Source organism: Amborella trichopoda, chromosome 4, assembly GCF_054954075.1.
Source record: "Amborella trichopoda isolate Santa Cruz 75 chromosome 4, AtrichopodaSantaCruz75HAP2 v2.0, whole genome shotgun sequence".
Lineage (NCBI taxonomy): Eukaryota > Viridiplantae > Streptophyta > Magnoliopsida > Amborellales > Amborellaceae > Amborella > Amborella trichopoda.
Window position 1 is genome coordinate 42,700,028 of NC_142339.1, and position 26,367 is coordinate 42,726,394.

Genomic DNA, 26,367 nt, shown 5'->3' on the forward strand with positions numbered 1-26,367 from the left:
ACATCCCTTTCCGTTTTTTTTCATCTCATAGCATAATTTTTTTAACAAAACGATTTTAACCTTTTTCAGGTATTGAACAACCGAATTCAAAAACATTTTGGTTGTTCAACAACCGAAAAAGGGATTAGCTCGTTTAAACTTCCCGCTATAGTTTTACCGAAAGATATTTGAATGCAACAACTGAAATTCAATTTTCGGTTGTTGAACAAAAGAATTTACAATTTTCAGTTATTCAACCACAGAAATTGTGCGGGGCTCGTTTAAAATTCCTGGATCTGTTTCTTTTGCGTCACCGGTCCAGGTATTTCTCATTCCCCCCATTTTTTATTGTCTCTTACCTTTCTGACAATCAAAACAACATATTTAGATCTAGATACAAGTATTTGGACGAATCATAACTGCATTTGATTCATTTTGAGGGCATTTGATGGATTTCTAATTTGTAGTGAAGGTATGTATAATCTGATTTCTTGTTCGATTTTTAGAAGTTAGGGTTTCATACTTGAGTAGAAGCGGTCGATTTAGGGTTTATTTGATGGATTTTACATATTTTTTAATGACAATTTGTTTGAGTGATAGTTGGGATTTTTAAGAAGTGCAATTATTTGGGGTTTGTAATAACTGTAAATTTGTGGTTATTTTTAGTTCTTGAATGTTATATATGAGTTATTGAGTTATCTTTATTTTTTATTTATTATTTAAGAATTTCTAAATTTGGGGTTACTGAGAACTACAAATTTGGGGGTTTTATTATAACTCGAAATGAATTAACCTGCAATTTGAAATCAATAGCTTAAGATAGCTAAATGAGTTGTTGTATGTTGCCTTTGTATTTGAAAATGTATAACTTATGCTATATTGGGTTTGCAATTTGAAATGATTAGTATATAACTGAAAATTTTGGGGCTTATCTGTAGTTGAATGGATTTGTGTTTTGTGACTATATATAAATGAATCCATCTGTACTTTGAAATCTTTAGCCTTACAATATTGGATGTTGCATTTGTCTTTGAAATGTATGAGTTATGCTATGTTGGACTTGTAATTTGAAATGAGTAGCTTAATACAGCGTGTTCGATGTTATTCTGTGTTGTTGAATGTTGTTGTCTGTATTTTGTTGTAATTAACATTTTGGTTATAATAAATGCAAAAAACAATAGTTGTCTTTGATTCTTCCCCTTTGAACCAATATATTAGTTGTCTGAAACGGTGCCTTAGTTGCTGATTTCTTTGATTTCTCATAGTTGTATGGGCTTATAATGAATGGGTGCGGGTTTTGTAAGTTGAAATTTCTTATAGCATATATTTTAAATAGGTACATAGATGGTACAGAGATGAATAGGTACAAAGATGGTATAGAACATTGTTTTGGTTATCATATAAGAACAAATTTTTTGTAGTCATTACTTCATGCCCATTCCATTGTTAGTGATATATGATTTACTGATATATGGATTACATACGAGTTACAAATGTATTAGTTACTCCATTTATAGTTTGGCTTTCTATTTGCCTTGAACATTTTGCAAATTCATGTGGGTTTAGGAGTACATAGGTAATAAATACTTTGTGCATACTATATGTAAATATGAGTCATATTTGCTATGTAAAGTTCTTATCATATTCTTTTGTTAAAGTAGTATTCTATATGCAAATGCATGATGCAATTTTAAAATGCATGATGAGTTATTTTTGTCTCGATTTCAGTGAATATGAGTCGTGTCCATCTAGAGGGGAGATACCCAGGAGGTCCTCAGGACCCTAGTTTGCTACAGCTTCACCCAGAACATTCATCACATTTCATATGGAAAGGACATGTATATGTATATATTCATCTGCTCTTTCCATTAGTTTGTTATTTTTTAATAAATTGTAGTTTGTTTCACATCATATGGAAAAAATATGTGTATATTTATTGTGACTTATATATTTTCTATTTGTTGTACTCCAGGAAAAACAGTAAATTAGAATCGATGAGAAAACTTTTCAATTGAACGATTGACATCTAACCGATGACCAAGTTCAATTAGTAAACGCGTCTGGGTTGGGTGCTTTATTTATCACCAGGTCGAATTAATCATCCTTTGGTCGCAACCAATGCAGACTCCGAGACAAATTCATTTTATTACAACATTCGAATTGGTGAGATGACACCAACTTTATTTGATGTGTACGAGATTTTAGGACTTGCTGTGGATGGCGAGCTTGTTACATGTCGTCCTATTAGTGACCTCTGGGAGTTCATAGAAAATAATTTGGGTATAGTCTCCACTGGAGGCAACCTGACAACCATTAAGCATTCATGGCTGAAGGAAAATTTTAGGCAATTGCCACCTGATGTAACCCTTGTGGAAGTACTCAGATATACTCTAGCCTATCTGCTCTTTCTTATCAGCGTTTCCATTTTCGCTGATGTGTCAGTTGCAACAGTGCCAATGAGATACTTGCAATTCTTTGAATATATTGAGGAAGCTGGGAGATATGATTGGGGTGCTGCAGCCCTTGCATTTCTTTAGCGATTCCTTGGAAAAGCTTGTACATTCAAGCGAAGGCGTTTTAGTGGTTCCGCCACTCTTATGCAAGTAAATTTAATTTTTGTTTAGACATAAGCATAATAGTTTAGATTACTTAGAAATAATATTTACTACTTATCATATCTTGATATAATACAGTGGTGGTCTTATGAGCATACTATGCATATGAGGTCCATACCGCATAGTATCTCTCCAAATATGTCTAGGGCAAAAAGATGGGAGCCACCAAAGAACTATTATGGCAATCCACATAACCTGATGCCTCCCATTAGACAAGAATTGAATAACCTCCAACTTAATAAGGTTAGTGTCTACTTTGATATTAATTACTTTCAATTGTGTTAAAGTATTTGTGGTTTTTATTGTTGACTGATTGCCGTATGTGTGATTGCATATAATATAATAGGTAATATGGAATCTCTATTTCAAGCCTGATGAGGCCATTTCAAAAATTAGACATCAGGCGTTCGAAACTGCAATGTGCATCACGATGCTTATCTTTGACGATATTGCCAATTTGTATGTGCCAGATCATGTTTGCCAACAATTTGGAGCTAAACAGTGCGTTCCAAGAAATCTCACTTCTGTTTGTAAGAGGTCTAGCAGACATGTTGGGCAGTGAGATTGGTGAAATGCCAATTCAGACAAAATCCATAATTGGTTCTCGCCATGATCACATGATAGTAGACATTGAAGTTGATACTGCCAATGGGTTGCCCTTTGAGGAGTACAAGGCTCGGTGCAACCGAGTGTCCCATCCTATAATACATAATGTCTCTAATCCACAAAAAGACATATTGCAACCTCAGGATCAGGAAGAAGAAGAGGTGGTTCCTGCACATGAACCACAGTATATAATGAGACTTCGAGGATATGAGGATCAGTTGGTATGTTTATATTAACCTAGAAATTGTTTTCGTTTTGTACTTGCCTATCAGTTGATATGTTTATATTAACCTACAAATTGTTTTTGCAGGTTAGTGCAGTTCAGGCGAGTACAACCATGTTAGCAGAGGAACTTACACTTAGACAGAAATGGTATCTTGAAGTTTATAATCGTGTTAACAATGCGTTTGAAATGCTGTCTAAGTTTGTGCCTGTCAACATGGTTGATATAGAAGCCATGATAGAAATTTTACAACGTTGAGTTAATGACGAAGCTGTACAAGAAAAAGGAGATGTAGTGGGTGAAAGTAGTCGGCATGTAGAAGACTTGGCTCCATCCACACAACCTGCAGTTGAGGAGCTCAGAAGACATAACACTCGAAAGAAGCAGTATCAGCCGAAGAGAAGGCGACCAGTGTAAATGTTTTATTTGACAATGTAATGGTCATTGAATACATTTGTAATGTTATGAATGGATAATGTATTGGTCATTGAATACATTTGGTAATCCACTTTGGACTGCTTCATCGTTCCTTATGATCAGATTCATAAGTAATTGAATGAGTTTGCACCAGCATTGCTAAATATACTTCAAAATTCCATTCCAATGTGACTTTCATCTTGTGCTGAAATTAATTTATGTAGTTCATTACTTGGGTGCCCCAACTAAAGCCAAGACATTTATAGGTTTTGACATTTTAGCATTCTACATATGTTGCGTGAACAATCTAAATCAATAAATTTACAGCCAAGCTGAATGCGACGAAGACAACATTCAGAAGCCCATGAACTGCTTCAGCCCTATGCACATGGCTGGTAATGACCAACCCAATTAACGTATTGAATGCAACCAATAAGTGCATGACGTAGTAACCACAAGAAGAACAAAAAAATTTAAACTAGATCTCAAAAGATACAAAAATGAGATGAAATACAATGCAATCATGTATGATTCAAAAAAAAATCATGGAAAGCCTTTTACTTGAGCACAAATGAAATCGTAACAATTTCGGTTGTTGAGCAACCGAACTTATACATTTTCAGTTATTGAACAACCGAAATTGTGATTTCGGTTATTGAACAACCGAAATTGTGATTTCGGTTATTGAACAACCGAAAAAGTCACCATTCACCATTTCGGTTGTTGAACAATCGAAATGGTCTTTGCAAAAATCCAGGGCAGAGACGAATGGTCTCTGTGAATATCCAGGGACCTTCTGTTGTTCCAGAGACTATTTCGGTTGTTGAACAACCGAAATAGTGATAGTTTCGGTTGTTAATTGCTTGAATTTTCAGAGCATTCTAATGAGTTTTAAATATCATACTAGTGAGATTTCCTTCATATTAAAGGTCGAATAATAGCTTGTGTTTCCATGCTCTACAATGTGTAGTGCAAATTGAATCTCCTACTAAGTTTTATACATCAGATTCATATCAACACCTAAATCACTCAATTCATACTAACACCAAGTACAACACAAGATTGACGACACCTAAATCACTCATTTTATTTATTCTTAAAATTGTTAATTCCATACAAAAACACATGATAAATCACTCAATTCATACTAACACCAAGTACAACACAAGATTGACGACACCTAAATCACTCATTTTATTTATTCTTCAAATTGTTAATTCCATACAAAAACACATGATTGATAATAAATAATTTACTCTATCTGTTCTCTGCATATCATCCTATTATGACCCACGACACGGCATCCTTTGCACTTCATAGGCCTGGTGATGGGTTGTTCAGTCTCGGATCTTTTTCGTTGCTTTTTCGGTCAATGGGAAGGCGTGTCGTCCTTGATGGCAACACTGTCCGGTTGAACATACATGTCAACTCAATATAATCCGGGACAGGCCCAAAGGGAGTTTGAAAGGCTCTTTTAAATGTCTCCACTGTGAAATACTGAAGGCAGTACGCAGTGGGATCCAAATGCATGGTTAATAGCCGCAATTGCATAAGTATACGGTATGCCACTGAGTTGCCATTTTCTACAACTGCATGTCCAATGAGTTAAATCGACAGCGTACTTCTTCCCAAGATAGTGGATATCAAGTAGTGTATCCATGAAGGATATAACTGTGTGCAAAAATCTAGCCTTCATCTTTGGCAAGTCTAGTAATTCTTAGGCTTTTGGTATTAGCAGGCTGCTCCAACTATTACCTAACTCCCTCTTCTCTTCAAATCTAGTCATCAACTGTCTCCTTATTTCTTCACACATTGTAATGATCGACTTCTCTCGAGTCGACATTATGTAAGATGATTGTATCTTATCCTTGGAAAATAAGCATCTACCCAATATTTGAGAGGGATATTCCTAATCCACTCATATGCTTCGGGGTCGGCACACTGTATGTCAAACATAATTTTTTCAAACCCACTAATGGTCGCTTTACGGGCAGCCTTCCAAAACAACATCAGCAATACGTCAGTGTTTGCTGACTTCTTCATAAAGCCCTTGAAGTTCTCTCTCATATGTCGCATGCAGAATGCTGGAAAACACATGGGAAAACATTTTTCTATTGCTTCTGGCAGGTTTTTCTATCGATCTGATATAATTGTTATGGTAGGCAGATTAGAAAACTCATTTAATAACTCACTTAGTATAGTTAAGAACCAATACCAACTCTGGTATTGCTCCTTCTCAACCACCACAAATGCCAATAAAAAGAGCCCATTATTTGCATCTATAGAAATAATGCATAATAATATGCCTTGATACTTTTCTTTTAAAAATGTCTCATCAATACCAATTAGTAGCCTGTATCCATTAACAAAACCCATGATGCATGGACGATAAACAATGAATAGTCGTTTGAACCTGCCTTCATCTTTGTCAATGCGAATTTCGGTTCCTATGTTGGTTCTTCAGAGCTTCTCCGCATACAAGGGGAGGTCATGGTATTGTTGTTCATGTGATCCATCTATCATCTCTCTAGCAGCCTCTTTTCCCCGTGACACCGTGATCACGTTGGACATTCATTATGTTGTCTTTAGTTTTAATTTTTTTTGTCACCCAATCACTATGAGCTAGTAGCTGATGGACCCTCCCCATTGGACCACTACATGTGTGCTCTTTAACTATAGATTTCACTTTGAAGTATAACGTACTGCCAACTCGTAAGCACCGCACTTGCCATATGCATCCCTCTGCCTTACAACTTGCCCACACCCATCCCAATTAACTTTTGCCAAACTTCAGAATAAAATTATTGTGGATTGCAAAATCAACAAGATGATGTTGACATTCATTAACACTTGCAAAATATTGCCTTATATTCAATTGAACCTCTTTACCAACTCCTATACATGGACTCTCTAGTGGTTCAATATCCTCCATATCACGCTCTGGTACAAGCTTAGGGTCAAATGCCACTTGAATGTTTTGATCTTCATCAGGAAAAGTGTTACACCAACTCTTGACAAAAGATAGAGTGTAAGATGAAGCAACAATTTCTATACATAAAAGAATAAAATAAAGCAAATTACAGCTGAAAAAGTAAATTGTAGATATACCTATTTCTTGAAGATGGACTATCACCAATAGATTCCCGTTTTGGCTTCATTATAGAGGCAATATATACAACAATTTTCAAAGATTCCCTTCCCAACATAAAAGATACATCTGCATCATCACTTACATCAATCAAATCAAGCCCACTAGAAAGACTTGTGTTATGATACATATTAGCTAATTTGTTTAGATCACACATTGTTAAATTACCAAAATGACTTTTTAGTTCCTTTAAAGAACTATTTCCATTATACTTTGTAACCTTCAATTCCCCTTTGTAAAAGATACAACCGTCATCTGCATTCGTCTCAAATGACCTCCCATATCGGAATACCAATTGCATTCCCTCAGTAACCATCGTCAGTGCTACTATATTAAATGAATAACATTTGTGTTACAATAAATTGATACAATAACTAATACAAAAAAATTGGATATTTCTAACTACTTTAGGGTTCATAAAATGTGAGTATTACATAACAAATTAAAATAGTGTACTACTATAAAAAGATAAATAATCGATAAAAAATAACAAATACTCAAACAAACACCAAATAAACAACAAATATTAACACAAACCAACAAGTTGAATAATATTTAGCCAAAACAATAAATACAATGTATCAACATAATACAAACAACAAATATTTATACACACAACAAATAACTATACAAACAAACAACTTCAACAATATTTTAACAAATATTATTTATTAATCAACAATACATAAAAATTACGAATATAAAAATATAATATTCTATTAATTGTAACAAAATTAACAAAAAATAATCAACAACATAAGGCAAGAGTAAGAACGGTACCAATTACGATCGTGAGCCAATCTCGTGAGATACTTTATTGGGGGAAAGTAAAAAAGGTATGATCCATGTATGATACTGTATTTGGCTTGTTTTCCCCCCACTTTATATATATATAAAAATTTCTTACGCTAAAACGCGGAAAATATTGGCACGCATATTTTCGGTTAATAAAAAACTGAAATCCACAAAATTTCGAGTGTTGAAAAACCGAAATCAAATTTTCGGTTTTTGAACAACCGAAAAATCTAATTTCTGTTGTCGAACAACTGAAACCATAGCTGGAGAGCAACTCCCGTTTTAGGGTGTTGCAAAATCGAAAATCTACGATTTCGGATGTTCAACAACCTAAATTAGGTTTTTGGTTTTTCAACACCCGAAAACTCTAATTTTGAACAACCAAAATGTTCTTGAATTCGTTTGTTCAACACCTGAAAAAAGGTAAAGTCGTCTTTTTAAAAAAAAATCGTTATGGAAGGGAAAAAATGGACATCCTGGTAATAACGGAAACTAAAAAGTAGATCGGTAATAACACATTATAACGGATATTAGCGTAATTTTCTCTAGTTTCTATCTCTAAATTTTTTTTGGTAGTTTCTCTTTATGAAATTTTGATATAGTTTATATCACTAAAATTTTTATATACAATCTCTAAAACTTTAAATTTGAGATGGTTTCTCTAGAAATTTTTAGTCAATTTATCTCTTTAAATTTTTTTAGGTAATTTCTCTCTAAATTTTGAATAGTTTTACTCTCTAAAATTGTCAACTCTCTCTCTAAAATATAAAATGTTATAAAGTTTATCTCTCTAAATTTTTTGATCTAGTTCTCTCTCTAAAAAGTTTCAAGTTATTTCTCTCTCTAAACTTTGATATAGTTTATGTCATTAAAACTTAAAATTTGATATAGCTAAAAAAGTTGAAGTAGTTTCTCTCTCTAAAATCTAATATAGTTTCTCTCTCTAAAAATTTAAGATAATCTATCTCTCTAAAGCATAAAATTTGAGATAATTTCTCTCTCTAAAATTTTGAGATAGCTTCTCTCTCTAAAATAAGGTATTTTCTCTCTAAAACTTTAAAGTACTTTCTCTATTTAAAACTTGAAAGTTGAAATAGTTTCACTCTCTAAAAATTTTGAGATGGTTTCTCTCTCTAAATTTTTTTGGATAGTCTCTCTCTAAAATTTTAAGTTACTTTCTTTGCTAAAATTTGAAATAATTTCTCTCTCTAAAAATTTTGAGTTATTGTATTTCTAAAAAAATTTAAGCAGTTTTCTCTCTCTAAAATTTGATATACTTTAACTTTCTAAAATTTTATAATACACTCTAAAACTTGAAATTTGAGATAGTTTCTTTCTCTAAAAACTTTTATGCAACTTCTCTCTATAAATTTTAAGATATGTTTTCTCCATAAAATTTTGAAATTTGAGATAATTTCTCTCTCTAAAATTTGATATAGTTTTTTCTCTAAAAGTTTAAGTTACTTTCTCTGTCTAAAACTTAAAATTTGAGATACTTTCACTCTAAAAACTTTCAGATAGTTTCTCTCTCTAAAATTTTTCAAGTAATTTCTCTCTCCAATTTGATATAATTTATCTCTCTAAAACGTTAAGATACATTTTCTATGTAAAACTAGAAATAATAATCTCTAAAAAAATTGAATGGGTTTCTCTCTCTAAAAATTGTCTAGTAATTTTTCTCTCTAAAATTTTAAGATATTTTATCTATCTAAAATTTAACATTTGATATAGTTTCTCTCTTTAAAAATTTTGAGAAGGTTTTTCTATCTAAAAATTTTCAAGTAATTTATGTCTCTAAAATTTGATATAGTTTCTCTCTCTAAAAATTTTAGGTTACTTTCTCTATCTAAAACTTGAAATTTGATATTGTTCTTCTCTCTAAAATCTTTGAGATAATATCTCTCTAAAAAATTTCAGTTGTTTCTCTCTCTAAGATTTGATATAGTTTTTCTTTTTTAAAGTTTAAAATACTTTCTCTCTCTAAAACTTAAAATTTAAGGTAGTTTCTCTCTCTAATTTGTGGGGATGGTAAACATAATATTATCATCAATTGTATTATATTGTATTCCTTCTTTCATGCTTACACAAAACCATATTTTGGATAACCCAATTTTGTTCTTGATTTTGTGTACTCGCGTTTTAGCCATCTTTCTTGGTTACAAAAAATATGGTTATGTATCCTAAAACGTTGCCAAACATGTTTTTATGCAAGAAACCCAGGGTATAAAAAACATAGTTTTGGATACCCTAGAATCCAAACGACCCATAACCTCTCTCCCTCGACGCGCCCTCTCCACCCAATATCAGTCTCTCTCTCTCACACACACTCTCTCTCATGTTCAAAAAATTCAGTCTAACACAAAAGTGTGCCAAACCGGCTTATGGAAATCGAGAAGCCTTATGACCGGTTTGGAACACTTTTGTGTCGGACCGAAGCAAAAAAAGAGGTGATCCAACGCAAAAGTGTGTCGAATTGGCTTCTTGAATTCCAAAGCCTTGTGGGTCTAACACACTTTAATACCAATCCAAAGCAAAAAAAATTTGGTCCGACAAAAAACTGTATCGGACGGCGATGTTTTTGGACGTCTAGAAGCCAAAAGTCAATATGATTTGTGCTAGACCGTTTTTTTTTTTTTTTGCTTTAGTGATCGGTCACAAGGCTTCTAGGTTTCCAGAAGCCAGAGGTCAGACCGGCACACTTTTATGTCGAATCACATTTTTTCAACGAGAGAGAGAGAGAGAGAGAGAGAGAGAGAGAGAAGGCCCGTTTGGCTCCATGGATCAACAAACCCATGAATCAAAACCTTGTTATGTCAAACCTTGGTTATGTTAAAACCTGGTTAGTCAAACAAGACTTGTTTGATGGCTTTGAATGGTACCAATGTTATACGAATCTCATGTTGGGATCATTTTTTTAATAACCTTGTTTGTTATTGCACAGTGAGAGAGAACATATCAAACTTGATTTTGAGATAGTTTCTCTATCTAAAAATTTAAAATTTGATATAGTTTCTCTCTCCAAAAATTTTGGAGACAATTTCTCTCTCTAAAAATTTGAAATTTCAAAAGTTAACAATTTCTCTCTTCAAAACTTTTGAGATAGTTTTTATCTCAAAAAAATTTCAGATAGTTTCTCTTTCTAAAATTTGATATATTTTATCTCACTAAAATTTTAAGATACTTTCTCTTTCGAAAACTTAGAATTGGATATAGTTTCTCTCTCTAAAAATTTTTAGGTAATTTCTCTATCTAAATTTGATATCGTTTCACTATCTAAAATGTTTAGATACTTTCTCTTTCTATAACTTGAAATTTGATATAATTTCTTTCTCTAAAAATTTGAGATAGTTTTCTCTTTAAAAGTTTCAGGTTGTTTCTCTTTAAAAATTAAAATTCGATATAGTTTCTCTTTCTAAAAAAGTTGAGATAGTTTCTCTCTAAAAAATTTTAGGTAATTTCTCTCTCTAAAATTTGATATAGTTTAGCTCTCTAAAATTTGATACAATTTATCTTTCTAAAATTTTAAGATAATTTATCCCTCTAAAGCTTAAAATTTGAGATAATTTCTCTCATCAAAAATTTTGAGATAGTTTCTTTCTCTAAAATTCAAGTATTTTGTCTCTCTAAAATTTTAAGATACTTTCTCTCTGTAACTTGAAATTCGAGATAGTTTCTCTATCTAAAATATTTTAAATTGTCTCTCTTTTAAATTTGATGTAGTTTCTCTCTCTGAAATTTTAGGATACTTTCTCTCTAAAACTTGAAATTTTAAGAGTTTCTCTTTCTAAAAATTTTGAGACATTTTCTCTCTAAAAAAATTTTGCTAGTTTCTATCTCTAAAATTTGATATACTTTCTATTGATGATTTCGAATTCAAGTTTTGAATCGCACCCACATCAGCTTGGATGTGATTCAAATTCAAACTTAGAAGACCCATTTAAAATGAGATCCTATTATTGTTATAACTATTTGTTGTTATCCCATCCCTTCAATTATGGGTTTGAGAGTTATTTATATTTATCTTCTATCTTGTACATCTATAAGTGAGATGTTTTGTCCATAATAAAGATGTGACTTTCACAGTTTACCATGGTATCATAGCAAAGTTAATGAGAGAGTCGGGTCACACTTATTTTTCCCACTTCAAACCTTTGCCCTTCTCTACTCTTTCTCTTCCTTGACATGTGATAGAATTCTCACCATTGGCCAACATTCTCTCTCCTCCAAAATGACTACTATTTCACCTAATGCCCTTCATGTTGCAGTCCACTTATCTCTCTCGCCCTTCATGTTGCGCCCCACTCATCTCTCTCACCCTTCATGTTGCAATCCACTTATCTCTCTCTCTAGGAATTCCCACCATTGACCATGAATGACTTTCTATCCGTATGTTTTTTATTCTCAAAACATATCCCAAAACACATACAAATAAGCACTCCAACATCTTATGTGCATTATTGTGAACTCTATTTATTCTTTTGGGTGTCAGAGAGAGAGAGAGGCAGCTAGAGCACTTGGTTGATTTAGACAATACTTCATGTAATTCACCAAATTGGTACCCATTCTATAATAAGCCAGTCTTTCGCAATATTCATTGCCAAGAATGAATGGCCAAGCCTTCTGGTTTCCCATTTTCGCCTTGACTGCATGATTCCCTTTATAATCCATAGTTCCATCTTGGGTGTAGATAGCAGGATCAGTCATGATTACTGTGCAGTTAAATTTAACACCTCTTGGCCACTTCTTTAGTTGTTCTCGTTCAATTTAAGTAGAAACTAAGAGATTCCAACCACTTTTTCCAACAAATGATGTATCCAAAAGCTCTTTATCTCTCTCTAAACCGAAGAGCTATCCCACCTGGTCTCATACCCGGTTGCTTATCTCTTTGGCTAATGGAATTTGCCCACAAAAAAATAGTAGTATAAAGTTAGAGTGAGGAAGAGTAGCAGACTCAAACCCAAATTTCAGCACAAGAAACATAGGCTCGAACTTCTCTCATGGCGCCCAACAACTCCATCTCTACTAGGAACAATGGCTTGACAATAGACGAATTGGAGGAAGCTTTGCCATCGATTACTCCTCACAATACTACCTGCATCCTTTTGATAATCTAGATATGGTCTTAGTCTCTCAACGACTTACTGGTGATAATTATCCCACTTGGAAGTATGCCATTAAAGTGACACTTGTAGCCAAGAATAAACTATATTTCGTTGAATAAACTATATTTCGTTGATAGAAGTTTGGAAAAAACAGATTCTCCACCTTCTACAGTTATGACTTGGGAATGTTATAGCGACATGATGATTTTATGGCTGCTCAACAGTGTTTCCATCAACATTGGCAACAACATGAGTTGCATTGATTCTGCTTGTGAGATGTGGTTAGACATTGAATAAACTATATTTCGTTGATAGAAGTTTGGAAAAAACAGATTCTCCACCTTCTACAGTTATGACTTGGGAATGTTATAGCGACATGATGATTTTATGGCTGCTCAACAGTGTTTCCATCAACATTGGCAACAACATGAGTTGCGTTGATTCTGCTTGTGAGATGTGGTTAGACATTGAAGATAGGTTCTCTCAAGGAAATGGTCTGAGAATATATGAATTGAAGAGGTATATAGCCACATTTCGGTAAGAACAATTGTTGGTGTGTGCTTACTGTACATCCTTAAATGCGTTGTAGGATGAGTTGGCTTTTTATACAAAGATGTCATCTTGTTCATGTGGAGCAAGCGAAGAAGTGTAGGCCCATCTACAATCTGAACGTGTATATAAGTTTCTCATGGGGCTAAATGAGACTTTTGGAACTCTAAAACCCAGATCATGACCATGGAAACTATGCCAAACATCAATAAGATTTATTCTTTAGTCCAACAAGAAGAAAAGCAAAGAAACCTCCAAGTTACTAGTACTTCTACTGGAGAAGTTGTTGCTCTAGCAGCTTCGCATACTCGTCCACCTCAAAACTCATGTACTTGTACTCGCTGTGGTGGAATAGGCCATGACCACGATAAATATTTTGAGTTGAATGGGTACCCAGCATGACACCCAAAATCTTGTATGGTCATTGCTTCATGTGTTGGAGCCTCTAAAGTAGCTATTGTTATAACACCTTTTGTTGATTTTGCTCCATCTTCTTCAAGTGGGGCTGTGCCTTCACTTCCACAACTAGCCACCAGTCAATATCAGCAACTTTTATCATTTTTGAACACCGATGGACAACTCTCTACAACAAACTTTGTAAGTATACAACACTATAACTCTATAGTCCACTCTCCACTTACCTCTTGGGTCACTAATTTAGGTGCTTCCAACTACTTTAACCCCAACTTATCCTTGCTTACTTATGCTAGTGAAAATGCAAATGTTACTAGCATGCATGTTACCCATACTGAAAAGTCCATCCTTTCTTCCATTATTATGTTGGATGGTGTTCTTTGTGTGCCATTCAATTTTAATATTATTTCCATAAGTAAGTTAACTGATTCATTGAACCATACTGCCATTTTTTTCTAACATTTTGTATCTTTTAGGACTTGAAAACGAAGAAGCTAATTGGATTGGGTGAGATGAGAGATGGGTTGTATTACTATGTTTAGTCACCGAGAAATAAACGAGTTGCTCTTTCCACATATCGTGGTTCCAATTCTGAACTTTGGAATCACAAATGAGGACATCCATCTCGACATAGTTTGGCTAGTTTACCTTCATCTCATTTAGATATTTTTTTCATGTTCTGTTGCACCTTGTGATGTATGCATTTTGGCTAAACAGACTCATTTCCCATTTACTTCTAGTTTGAATAAATGTTCTTCTCTTTCTAACTTATGCATTGTGACCCCTTCTCAATCATGTGTTCATTATTTTCTTACCATTGTGGATGAGTTCTCTAAATGTACTTGGATATACTTAATCAAATTCAAATATGAAACATATTTTTTTATGAGGAATTTTCTTACCTTGGTAAGAACTCAATTCCATTGCCATGTCAAACAAGTTAGAATAGATAATGGCACTTAATTCTTATCTAATTCCATGCAAACTCTTTTTCATGAGCAAGGCATATTACACCAACGGACTTGTGTGCACACCTCACAACAAAATGGTGTTGTGGAATGTAAGCACCGCCATCTTTTGGAGGTAGCACGTGCATTACGTTTCCAAACTAATTAATCAATTGCTTTTTAAGGAGAATGTATTCTAACAGCTGCATACTTAACAAACTGAATGCCTATGTTCTTTATGGAAAAACTACGTATGAAATGCTCATTCGATGCAAACCCAAATATGACCACCTTGGCATTTTCGGATGTCTATGTTATCCCCATAACAATGACATTCAAAGACACAAGTTTGACCCTCGAGTAAAACGTTGTATTTTTGTTGGTTATACACTTGGACAATGAGGCTATTGTGTGTATGATCTTAATTCTAAGAAAATATTCAGTAGTAGGAAGGTGATCTTTCATGAAAGTACTTTCTCTTTTCAAACCACTTTGCCATCTACCACTACCGCTCCCTCCTTTATTCCTGAAACCCAATATGATGGAACTATTGATGATCTCGTTCTACCTAAACAACAACCATCTCCATCAACACAAACTACACTCCCTATACACTCTAACCCCTCTCCCTCTGATGACCAACAATCAACCGATATGGTGTTTCCTTACCTACCCCCTCACCATCATCACCTAATAGCTCTCCGCCTTCCATATGATGCTCCGAATGGGCCTCTCACAAACCAATATATGTTAATGACAGTGTCTGTAGTTTAGCCCGGGACAACATGCCTACTATTCCGTCTCACACTTTCCAAACAGTCTTCTCCAAGGCTTGCTACCTTAGATAAACCCTACTCTATTGCCCCTACCTTTTCGATGATGTTTATTTTACTCCTCATTAAGCTTTTTTTTTACTACTATCTCGTATCATAATGAACCTTCCAATTTTAAATAGGTCATCCAACATCTTCATTGGAGAGATGCCATGGCCGCAGAACTTCAAGCTCTTGAATAGATCAAAACCTGGACCCTATAGCCCTTACCACCTAGTAAGCACCCCATTGGTTGCAAATAGGTTTATAAAATTAAGTTTTGTACTGATGGATCAATAGAACGATATGAGCACGTTTGGTTGCCAAAAGGTATACACAAACCCAGAACTCGATTATCACGAGACTTTTGCACCCATCGCCAAGCTAGTTATCGTACGATGTTTGCCATTGCCTCTGCAAGGAATTGGCTTTTACACCAATTTGATGTCAACAACGCTTTCCTGCATGGAGATTACATGAGGAAGTCTACATGACTCCTTCACCTAGTTATTCCCAAAATGGGGAAAAACTTGTTTGTCGAATTCACAAATCTTTATATGGGCTCAAACATGCCTCTCGTCAATGGTTTGACAAGTTCTCCATCACTCTCAAGGCATCTGGTTTCAAGCAATCCATTGCTTATTATTCTCTGTTTACACGCTCAAATGGTTACTACTTTATCGCAGTACTTGTTGATGTGAATGATGTGATTGGTACTGGCATAGACACCCACTCAATAAATCATTTAAAATCGTACCTAGATACGAAATTTCACATCAAGGATTTGGGGTGGTTCAAATATTTTATTGATATCGAGGTTGTCCACTCAGTCAAGGGCATCTTCATTGGTTAATGAAATTATATCTTGGACATTTTTAAAGAAAATGGTTTTCTTGGAACCAAACCAATCCGATTCCCAATGGATCAAAATCTTTGGTTAAAGGTGGATGATGGTGTTGTTTTAGACGACCATGGTTCTTATAAACGTCTTGGGGTAGACTTATCTATTTGACGATTACCCGCCCTGATATCACTTACTCAGTACATATGCTCAGCCAATTCATGCAGACACCTCGCAAGCCTCATCTTGATGCAACTCAACGAGTTCTACGATATTTGAAGGCCAATCCAAGGCATGGAATTCTGCTTCCATATGCAAGAAACTTAAATATCACAGCTTACTCTGACTAAGATTGGTCAAGTTGTCCCATGACTCGTCGTTCTAATACTAGGTATATTACTTTTTGGGCGCAAGTCCAATTTCTTGGCGTACTAAGAAGAAAAACACTATGACATGTTCTTCAACTGAGGTTGAGTATCGGTCTATGGCCACTTCTTCTTGTGAATTGACTTTATTTAAGTTTCTCCTTGTTGATCTTAGAGTTTTTCACTCTTGGCCTATGCATCTCTATTGTGATAACCAAACTGCTCTTCACATTGCGGCCAATCTTTTCTTCTATGAATTTACGAAACACATTGAATTGGACTACTATCTTATCGGGGGATAGATACAATCGGGCCTCATCTCCACTTCTTATGTGCCATCACAATTAACTTGCAGATTTATTCACTAAGCCCATTGGATGTGCGCAATTTCACTTGTTGTTGTCCAAGCTAGGCCGTATGTGTCTTCACGTACCAGCTTGAGGGAAAGTATTGATGATTTCGAATTCAAGTTTTGATTCCCACCCCACTAGGTTGAATATGATTCAAATTCAAAGTTAGAAGATCCATTCATAATGGGATCCTGTTATAGTTACAACTATTTGTTGTTATCTCATCCCTTCAATCATGGGTTTGAGAGTCATTTTTATCTATCTTCTATATTATACATCTATAAGTGGGATGTTTTGTCCATAATGAGGATGTCACTTTCTCTAATCTAAAATTTAATATAGTTTTCCTTTCTAAAATTTTAAGATACGCTTTCTCTTTAACACTTTGAAAATTTGAGAGTCTCTCTCTCTAAAAATTTTGGGATAGTTTATCTCTCTAAAAATTTTGAAAAATTTCTCTATCTAAAATTTGAATAGTTTCTTATTGCAAAATTTTAAGATACTTTTTTTATCTAAAATTTAAAATTAGTGCTACTTTCTCTATCTAAAATTTAAAATTTGAGATACTTTTTCTATCTAAAATTTAAAATTTGAGATACTTTCTCTATCTAAAATTTAAAATTTGAGATACTTTCTCTCTCTAAAAATTTTGAGATAGTTTTTCTCTCTAAAATTTGATATATTTTTCTTTATAAAATATTAAGTTACGGTTCCTCTCTAAAACTTGAAATTTGAAATAGTTTCTCTCTCTAAAATTTCATATATTTCTCTCTATAAAATATTAAGTTACGATTCCTCTCTAAAACTTGAAATTTGAAATAGTTCCACTCTCTAAAATTATTGAGGTAGTTTCTCTCTCTAAAATTTAATATAGTTTTTCTCTCAAAAATTTTAAGATACTTTATTTATTTAAAACTTAAGATTTGATATAACCTCTCTCTAAATTTTTGAGAATGTTTCTCTCTCTAAAAAATTTCAACTAATTTCTCTCTCCAAAATTTGATATAGTTTCTCTCTCTAAAATTTTAATATACTTCCTCTCTCTAAACCTTGAAACTTGGTATAGCTTCTCTCTCTAAAAATTTGAGATAGTTTATCTCTAAAATTTTTTAATAGTCTCTCTCTATAAAATTTGATACAGTATGACTTTCTGAATTTTAAGATACTTTATTTCTCTAAAACTGAGGATTTGAGGTATTTATTCTCTCTGTGAGAATATTTTGGTAGAATTACTTGAGAATGATCGTGCATGTTTTAGATACTAAGTGTTAGTGTGTGCGTGAGTTTTAAACAGTCCATCATGATAAGTGTGAAATCCTTTAATTAGGGGAACACGTTTTCTGTTTGCCCTTTGTCTCTCTACCCCAATCGTAACCTCTCCTTACACAGTAACTCTGCCCCACCCAAAATGCAAGGAAGAAGCTCTCTTTCAGTCATCAAGAATGACACCATGGCAGATTTAGAAAAGGAAAAGCCTCTTTTGGGGAGATCTTGAAACCCTAAATATCAATGCTTTGCTGATGCCCTATTCTTACTTCAGATACACCCGTCAACAAACAGAGATGGAGGCTTGCTTTTGGCTAATGCATATATCCTAGGAACAACCACTCTCTCGCTCTTTTAGTTTCTAAGGCATTTCTTCTCTCTCTGATTTTTTAGATGTTTGGTTCATAAGGTATTTCATCTTTCTTTCTCTAACTTGGGACGAATTGGGTTGGCTTTACTCTAGTGGTCATGTTCATCATTTTTCCGAGTCTTTTCCCCCATTTTGTATTTCAAGCTCTTTTGCTGATCTATTGACCTTTTATATAACTTCCTTCCTGTTTTCATCGACTGCATTTCTCTATATCTACACAGCTAGGTCCTTATTCCCATACCTCATTGTTTTTATTTTCCTCATGTTTTTGTTTCTCTTTCACATTTTTTATATTTGTCTATTTCTCTTTCTGGATTTGTTTTGCTTTTATCAACATTGAAAAAAAAGAAGGGGGGGCGGGTGTGTGTTTAAAAAAAAAGCCTTATAAGAACTTTCTTTTAAGGAATGAGACGTTGAATATTTTACGGGGGAGGTTTAGGCTTCATTTATGGCATAAAATTATATGTATACCCCTATCCAACTGTCCATTCTGAATGGATCCTAATCACAATGCCACGTTTTTATAGTATTTTATTTTTAATATTTTTTACAAACTATTTGGACACCACATTTTGAGCATTCACTCCTCTCTTAAAGGCGCACCTATAAAAAATGTAAAAAACGTATTTTCAATAAATGTAATAATCAAAATATTATGGGGGTATTTTGGTCATTATATGTTATTAAAAATTATTTTTAATATGTTTTTTAGGTGCATCCTAGTAAAAGGATGATACATAACAAATTTTATATTCATATAATTTATTTTAAAAAACTAAAAATAATGCACTATGAGGTATCGAATCTAGATCAAACAATCAATGGCTCACTTAATCTAAATTAGACGGCTCGATAGGGAAAAACATATCTATACTTCATTATTAAGCCAAAGTTAAGAAGTAGAGAAAAAAAAAAAAAAACCCTAATGCTATGAGATTGTAAGACACATTCCTCCATCTTTAGAGAGAGAAGGGAGACACAGATGTGCATACTACCTATCTTCTATTGATTTTAGTAATATTAGGTGGATTGCGTTGCACGTAGGAATAAAATAAACGATTGCGTAAAATAATAATGTAAATTTGCAATGGAGAGTACATAGAAATCCAATGAGGATTCACGTAAATAATCAAATAAATCTTGCAAACCCTACAAACATAAGCACTTCTCTCTCACACACGAACACAACAAAAGTACAATTAAACAAGCATCAACAAAAACTGCCTTCTTTATTTCAAAAATAAAACATCCATTAAACAAATTTCTCAGATTCTCTCCGTGCAAAACCATCTCTCTCTCTCTTTCTCATTGAACAAAAGCACCACACTCTACTCGTAACACCATTCAACAAAACCGCTTCTCTCGCAAATCCAACAAACATGACCACCTCTCTCTCTCTCAACAGAAGTACCACAAACCATTTGTAGCACTTACTAAACAAAAGATATCTTTTTTTCTCTCACAAACCTTGCAAATAAATGTACCCCACTCCCTCTCTCTCTCAATCCGATAGGAATAAGACATTAAAAGATTTTATTTATGGGCACATTTTTTATGCTTCCCCTATTGCGTAAAATTATATGTTTTCCGCTATCTAACTGTTCATTCTGAATGGACTCCAATTACAATGTCACGACTCTATGCTATTTTATTTTTAATCTTTTTTACAAATTATTTTGACACCAAATGTTGAGCATTCACTCCTCTCTTAAAGGCACACTTGTAAAAAATGTAAGAAAAATATTCTCAATAAATATAGGGATTGTATACAATGAGAGTATTTACCTTTAATATAAAATGGTCACAATTCCCTACAACCATGTGATGTGAAATTTGATAGCTTGGATGTCTCACAAAGTTTGAGAAAATTTCTCTTGAAATTTGAGCTTGGTTAATAAAATAATGGCAGCAGCCCAACTTTACATTCAATGGTCAAGATTATTGTGACCACCTTGTATAAAAGATAAATAGTCTCATTATATATTTTCTTATAAATATAATAACCAAAATACTCCTGAAATATTTAAGGGGTATTTTAGTCATTATTTTTTATTAAAAAATCTTTTTAATACTTTTTTAAGTGCATCCTAATGAGAGGATGACACATAACAAATTTCATATTCATATAATTTATATAGAAAACTAAAAATAATATACTCTGAGACATTAGATTTAGATCAAACGGTCAGTGGCTGACTTAATCTAAATTAGACAACTCGATGGGAGGAAGCATATCTATACTACATTATTAAGCTAAAGTTAAGTGCATCCTAATGAGAGGATGACACATAACAAATTTCATATTCATATAATTTATATAGAAAACTAAAAATAATATACTCTGAGACGTTAGATTTAGATCAAACGGTCAGTGGCTGACTTAATCTAAATTAGACAACTCGATGGGAGGAAGCATATCTATACTACATTATTAAGCTAAAGTTAAGGGGTGGGCACGTGTCACGAAAATAAAAAAAAGACTCTAATGCTATGAGATTGTAAGACACATTCCTCCATCTTTAGAGAGAGAGAGGGGGGGAGAGAGAGAAAAGAGAGATGTGCGTAATACCTATCTTCTATTATTTTTAATAATACTAGGTGGATTACGTGCAACGTAGGAATAAAATAAACGATCGTATAAATAATCATGTAAATTTACAATAGAGAGTATATAGAAATACAATGACGATTCACATAAATAATGAAATAAATCTTCCAAACCCTACAAATATAAATACTTCTCTCTCACACACAACAAAAGTACAATTAAACTACCGTCGACAAAACTTGCCTTCTTTTTTTCAAACATAAAACATCCATTAAAAGGACACTTATAATACGTATGGATAAAATTTGATAATTTAAAAGAATTATCAAATTCATGAATAACTAAATATTCATGATCACACTCTATGGATAAAATTGGAGACCAATTTTTTTATAATGGTATTCAAAATCATGATCACACTCTACTTCTAACAGCGTTCAACAAAGGCGCTTCTCTCTCTCTCTCTCGTAAATCCAACAAACATGAGCATATATATATATATATATATATATATATATATATATATATATATATATATATATATATATATATATATATATATATGGAAAACACTACGCAACGCTTATAAGCGAAAATAAACAGTGATTTCTCCTATCTTCATCACCGTCCAAAGTTCATCGTGCGGTCACGATTGTCTGGTAGTATTTCATTTTTCATTTTTTTTCTACAAATCGGAATGATCTGAAATTTGGAGCATGTATTCATAAAAAATAGAGGAATCTTTGAAAATTAAAAAAAAAATATTTTACATGAAAAAAATTTGACCAAAATATTTTCGTGGATAATTTTTTTTTTATTTTTATTAAATGCGCCTCAGTAAAATGTATATACCCTCCAAATTTCAGGTCATTCCGACTTGTAGAAAAAAAAATGAAAAATGAAACACTATCGGACAATCGCAACCACGTGATGAACTTTGGACGGTGATGATGGTAGGCAAAATCACTATTCATTTTCACCTATAGGCGTTGGAAAGATTTTTCATATATATATATATATATATATATATATATATATATATATATTTGTCTAGAGTTAACAACCCCTCAAAATACGAAGGTTCAAGTTAGAAGGGGTTGTGATGTGTGTATTTATCAAAACAATAATTATTTTTTTATTAAAAAATTATTTAATATGTAGCTTTACCATTAAGCAATGATAAATTTGAAATTTTCACAAAAGTACAATGGCATTTTGGAAGTTAGTATCTTAGAACTTTATTTGTAAAGTGTTATTGTCCTTTAACTAAAACTTCAATTTTACCCTTTATGGAGATGACAAAAGTATTTTTTGTCTTGTAGTAATATTTAGAAATTGCCTTACAAAAGTAACTTTTTTTAAAAAATATACAATAAAATTAATAAATCTACTTTTCACAACTCTCTTTTATCTTGAACCTTTGTAATTTGAAAGGTTGTGAAGTTTAGAATATATATATATATATATATATATATATATATATATATATATATATATATATATATATATATATATAAAGTTCATGTACACCCATGTACGGTACAGTATATGCTCAACAGCTCATATCAAATATGGGCCGATCTGACAGTCACGGTTGTCCGAGTGTGTTTGAATTTTAATTTTTTTTTAACAAATCGGAATGATCTGAAATTTGGAGCATGTATAAATCGTAGTGAGACACACTTAATAAAAATAAAAATAAAAATAATTTACAAAACAATATTGATTAAAATACCCTTAAAACTTTTTGAGGGCATTATGATCAATCTATTTTATGTAAAATATTGTTTTGATATTTTTCATAGATTCGTCAATTTTTTATGAATACATGCTCCAAATTTCAGATCATTCCGATTGATAAAAAACAAATGAAAAATAAAACACTATCAGATATCTGTGATCATCAGATCGGTCCATATTCGATCAGAGGGCCGTTCGGCGTTTACTGCAGCAGTACACAAATCAGCGCACCGAAACATCTTCATATATATATATATATATATATATATATATATATATATATATATATATATATATATATATATGGTTTGTCGAAACAATTAGAAGGGATTGTGATGGAATGTATTTATCAAAACAATTATTACTTTTTTATTAAAAACTATTTAAATAGGTAACTTTACCATCAAACAAGGGTAATTTTGAAATTTTCACAAGACATTTTAAAAATTAGTGTCATGAAACTTTATTTGTAGAGTGCCTTAGTTAAAATTTCAACTTTACTCGTTATGTAGATGACAAAAATATATTTTGTCTTATAGGAATATTTACAAAATTGTCAAACAAAAGCAACTTTTTTAAAAATTAGACTACAAAATTAATAAATCCACCCTTCACAACTCTCTCTATCAACCTTTGTAATTTGAAAGGTTGTGAAGTTTAGATCATACTATATATATATATATATATATATAATCAGAAGTACCACAAACCATATACAGCACTTACTAAACAAAAGATCTCTTTTTTTTCTCTCACAAACCTTGCAAATAAATGTACCCCTCTCTCTCTCTATCTAATAGGCCCCATCATCGCTGAACCCAACCCAACCCAATGGACGCACTTACTAAACAAAAGATCTATTTTTTTTTCTCTCACAAACCTTGCAAATAAATGTACCCCCCTCTCTCTCAGTCTGATGGGCCTCATCATCGCTGAACCCAACCCAACCCAATGGACAATGTCAAAGACATTGTGCATGTATCTGATAAACAAGCATTGCGATTGCATGTATTATGCTACCGAGGACATGATCATACACAAAACAATGGTTGGATTCATGAGAGGGATAATTCTAAATACATATTCAGGCAGCAGAAAGTACATATGTGCTAAGAGCTTGAGTACGATCGAGTTTCAAGAAACCAAGTAATAAAAAACTAAAAAATAGTCCAAAATCTTTTAAAACCAGTTTGCTATTTTGAAATGTGTATAAATTTTATCAAAAAATACAAAATTAACAAATCAATTGAAAATGCATGAAATACGAACACAAATTTTAAAATCTAATTAGGAATATAGCAATATTTTTTGAAAAGTAAAAATTTGAATTTTGTTAAACGAATTTAAAGTTGGTAATAAAAAATTGTTTTACTTACAATTACAAAATTTTAAACTTTTGAAATTATATCAAATAATTATAGTTAGTTCTTTAAATATTTTGTTTGGAAAAATAAAAAATTGATTTTTTCCTAAAGAATTTAAAATTGGTATTAAAATTTTATTGTAATAAACAATTATGAAAACTCTCAAATTTTGTGTGTACAATTACTTTGAAATTTGGGAAATATGAAAGAAATGGGAAAAGACACCCATACAAACATATTGTTATGAGGGCTCAAACTGTGTCTTCTTGGATGTATCTGTGTCTCTCTCCTCTCTCTTTTTCTCTCTCCCACTTCTCCACTTCATAGAAACATCAGCCATTGCCAAAAGAGAAGTACTCAATTCTGTATCCCTTCTATTTAACATATTTGTAACATTTGCAACAACTTGGGCGGAAGTGACAGCAGTTTGTGGTAAATTTTCATGAGCCAAACCAACACTTCACAATATTTCTGATTCTTGCAACTTCCATTCGATACTCAGAGGCCTTTGTCTCCGAGTATGGTAGCAGCCTGCGTTCTTGCCTAAGAAGTGGTGGCTAGGGCTTGCATATGTGCTATACTTCTCCCTCTGTATTCAAAATCTGACACTTCTTTTCCTGCTCCGTTCAATTGGGATGAGAGCGAAGACTTCAGCTCTGCAAGTATGTAACTTTCCCTACTCCACCCAATTGGAAGTGAACGAAGACTTCACCTCTGCAAGTATGCAACTTTAAAAACATCAAACCCTACTTTTGCTTCATTAACACCTGGATTTGAAGTTGAAATCATATCGATTATCTCTTTCTCACTCTAAAATTGATGAACCAAAACCTTATATTGAAAAATACACAGTTGAAGAGCTCAAAAGTTCCCTAAATTTAACCGTAGATATATGCAACTCGAGATGAACCAAACCCTCCCTTTTGTTCATTGCATCTGAATTTGAGATCAAATGACTTATCTCTCTCTCTCTCTCTCTCTCTCTAGAATTAAAGAACCAAACCCCAAGATTAAATCAAGCAAGCATTTGAACAACTCAAATTTGCCCTGATTTCAATTGCAAATAACATGCAATTCAAGATGAAACAAACCCTCAATTCACTTCACTGAGTCATGGATTTAGAGCTAAGATGAGATCAATCATCACTTTCTCTCTCTAGAAATTCAAGAATGAAATCCTAGATGAGATTTTGCCCTATTTCCATTCATAAAACATAGAATATTGATTGAGACAGAAATAGCAGCAGAGAAAACCATCCAAACAAAATTCTAGCGAAAACCATAAGGACATGGTTTCATAACCAGCCCAATATAGCATGGTTTTGAAGAAGAATGGCACCCCAAGCTCATCCAAAGTCTAAATTGGGATCTTTTCCACCTCTTCTCTCTCTACTCACATAAGTTCCTCGTCTCTTTGATCACATCTTCTTCGGTGGCTCCAGCCAGTTACCTCACCTTAGGCAAATGTATTTTCTCTCTCTACTGAACCACTGCTTTCCCCTCTCTCTCTATAGTTACCTCTTCCTCTTGTTCCATTCTACCATCTTGGGTACAAGGAAAGAAACCAGGGCACAAGTAAGTGTCAGTCTTCCCCTTGGTCTTAGTGCACCGTTCAAATGCTTGAACACTGACGATTGCTTCAACTTTAACTGTGCAGCTACATATACAAACCGCACCCATGTTATAATAAGGGTTTGGGGTAGAAAATAATCCAAGTTAAATAAGGTTCATGGGATTGAGAAGTGGGAGGGTATAATTTCTCATAAGATTATTATAAATATAGTCATGGGGACTTATCAATAGAGAGATCAGTTATAAATTCGACCAAGAGAGAGAAACCTCCGGAATGAAGGATTCAAGAGAGAGAAATCTAAGGGCGGGTTTGATAACAGTAGATGTCTTCGTGGAAGTTTAGA

General features: G+C 33.1%; 1 long non-coding RNA gene across 1 annotated transcript; it reads right to left on the reverse strand.

The window, feature by feature from the left end:
* Positions 1 to 24,790: 24,790 nt before the first annotated feature.
* LOC148782466 (uncharacterized) lies at positions 24,791 to 26,137 on the reverse strand. The gene is made up of 2 exons (XR_016053589.1): positions 25,791 to 26,137; positions 24,791 to 25,165 (listed from the first exon to the last, which is right to left on the reverse strand). It is a non-coding gene; the product is annotated as an uncharacterized LOC148782466 (long non-coding RNA).
* Between the last annotated feature and the right edge of the window lie 230 nt (positions 26,138 to 26,367).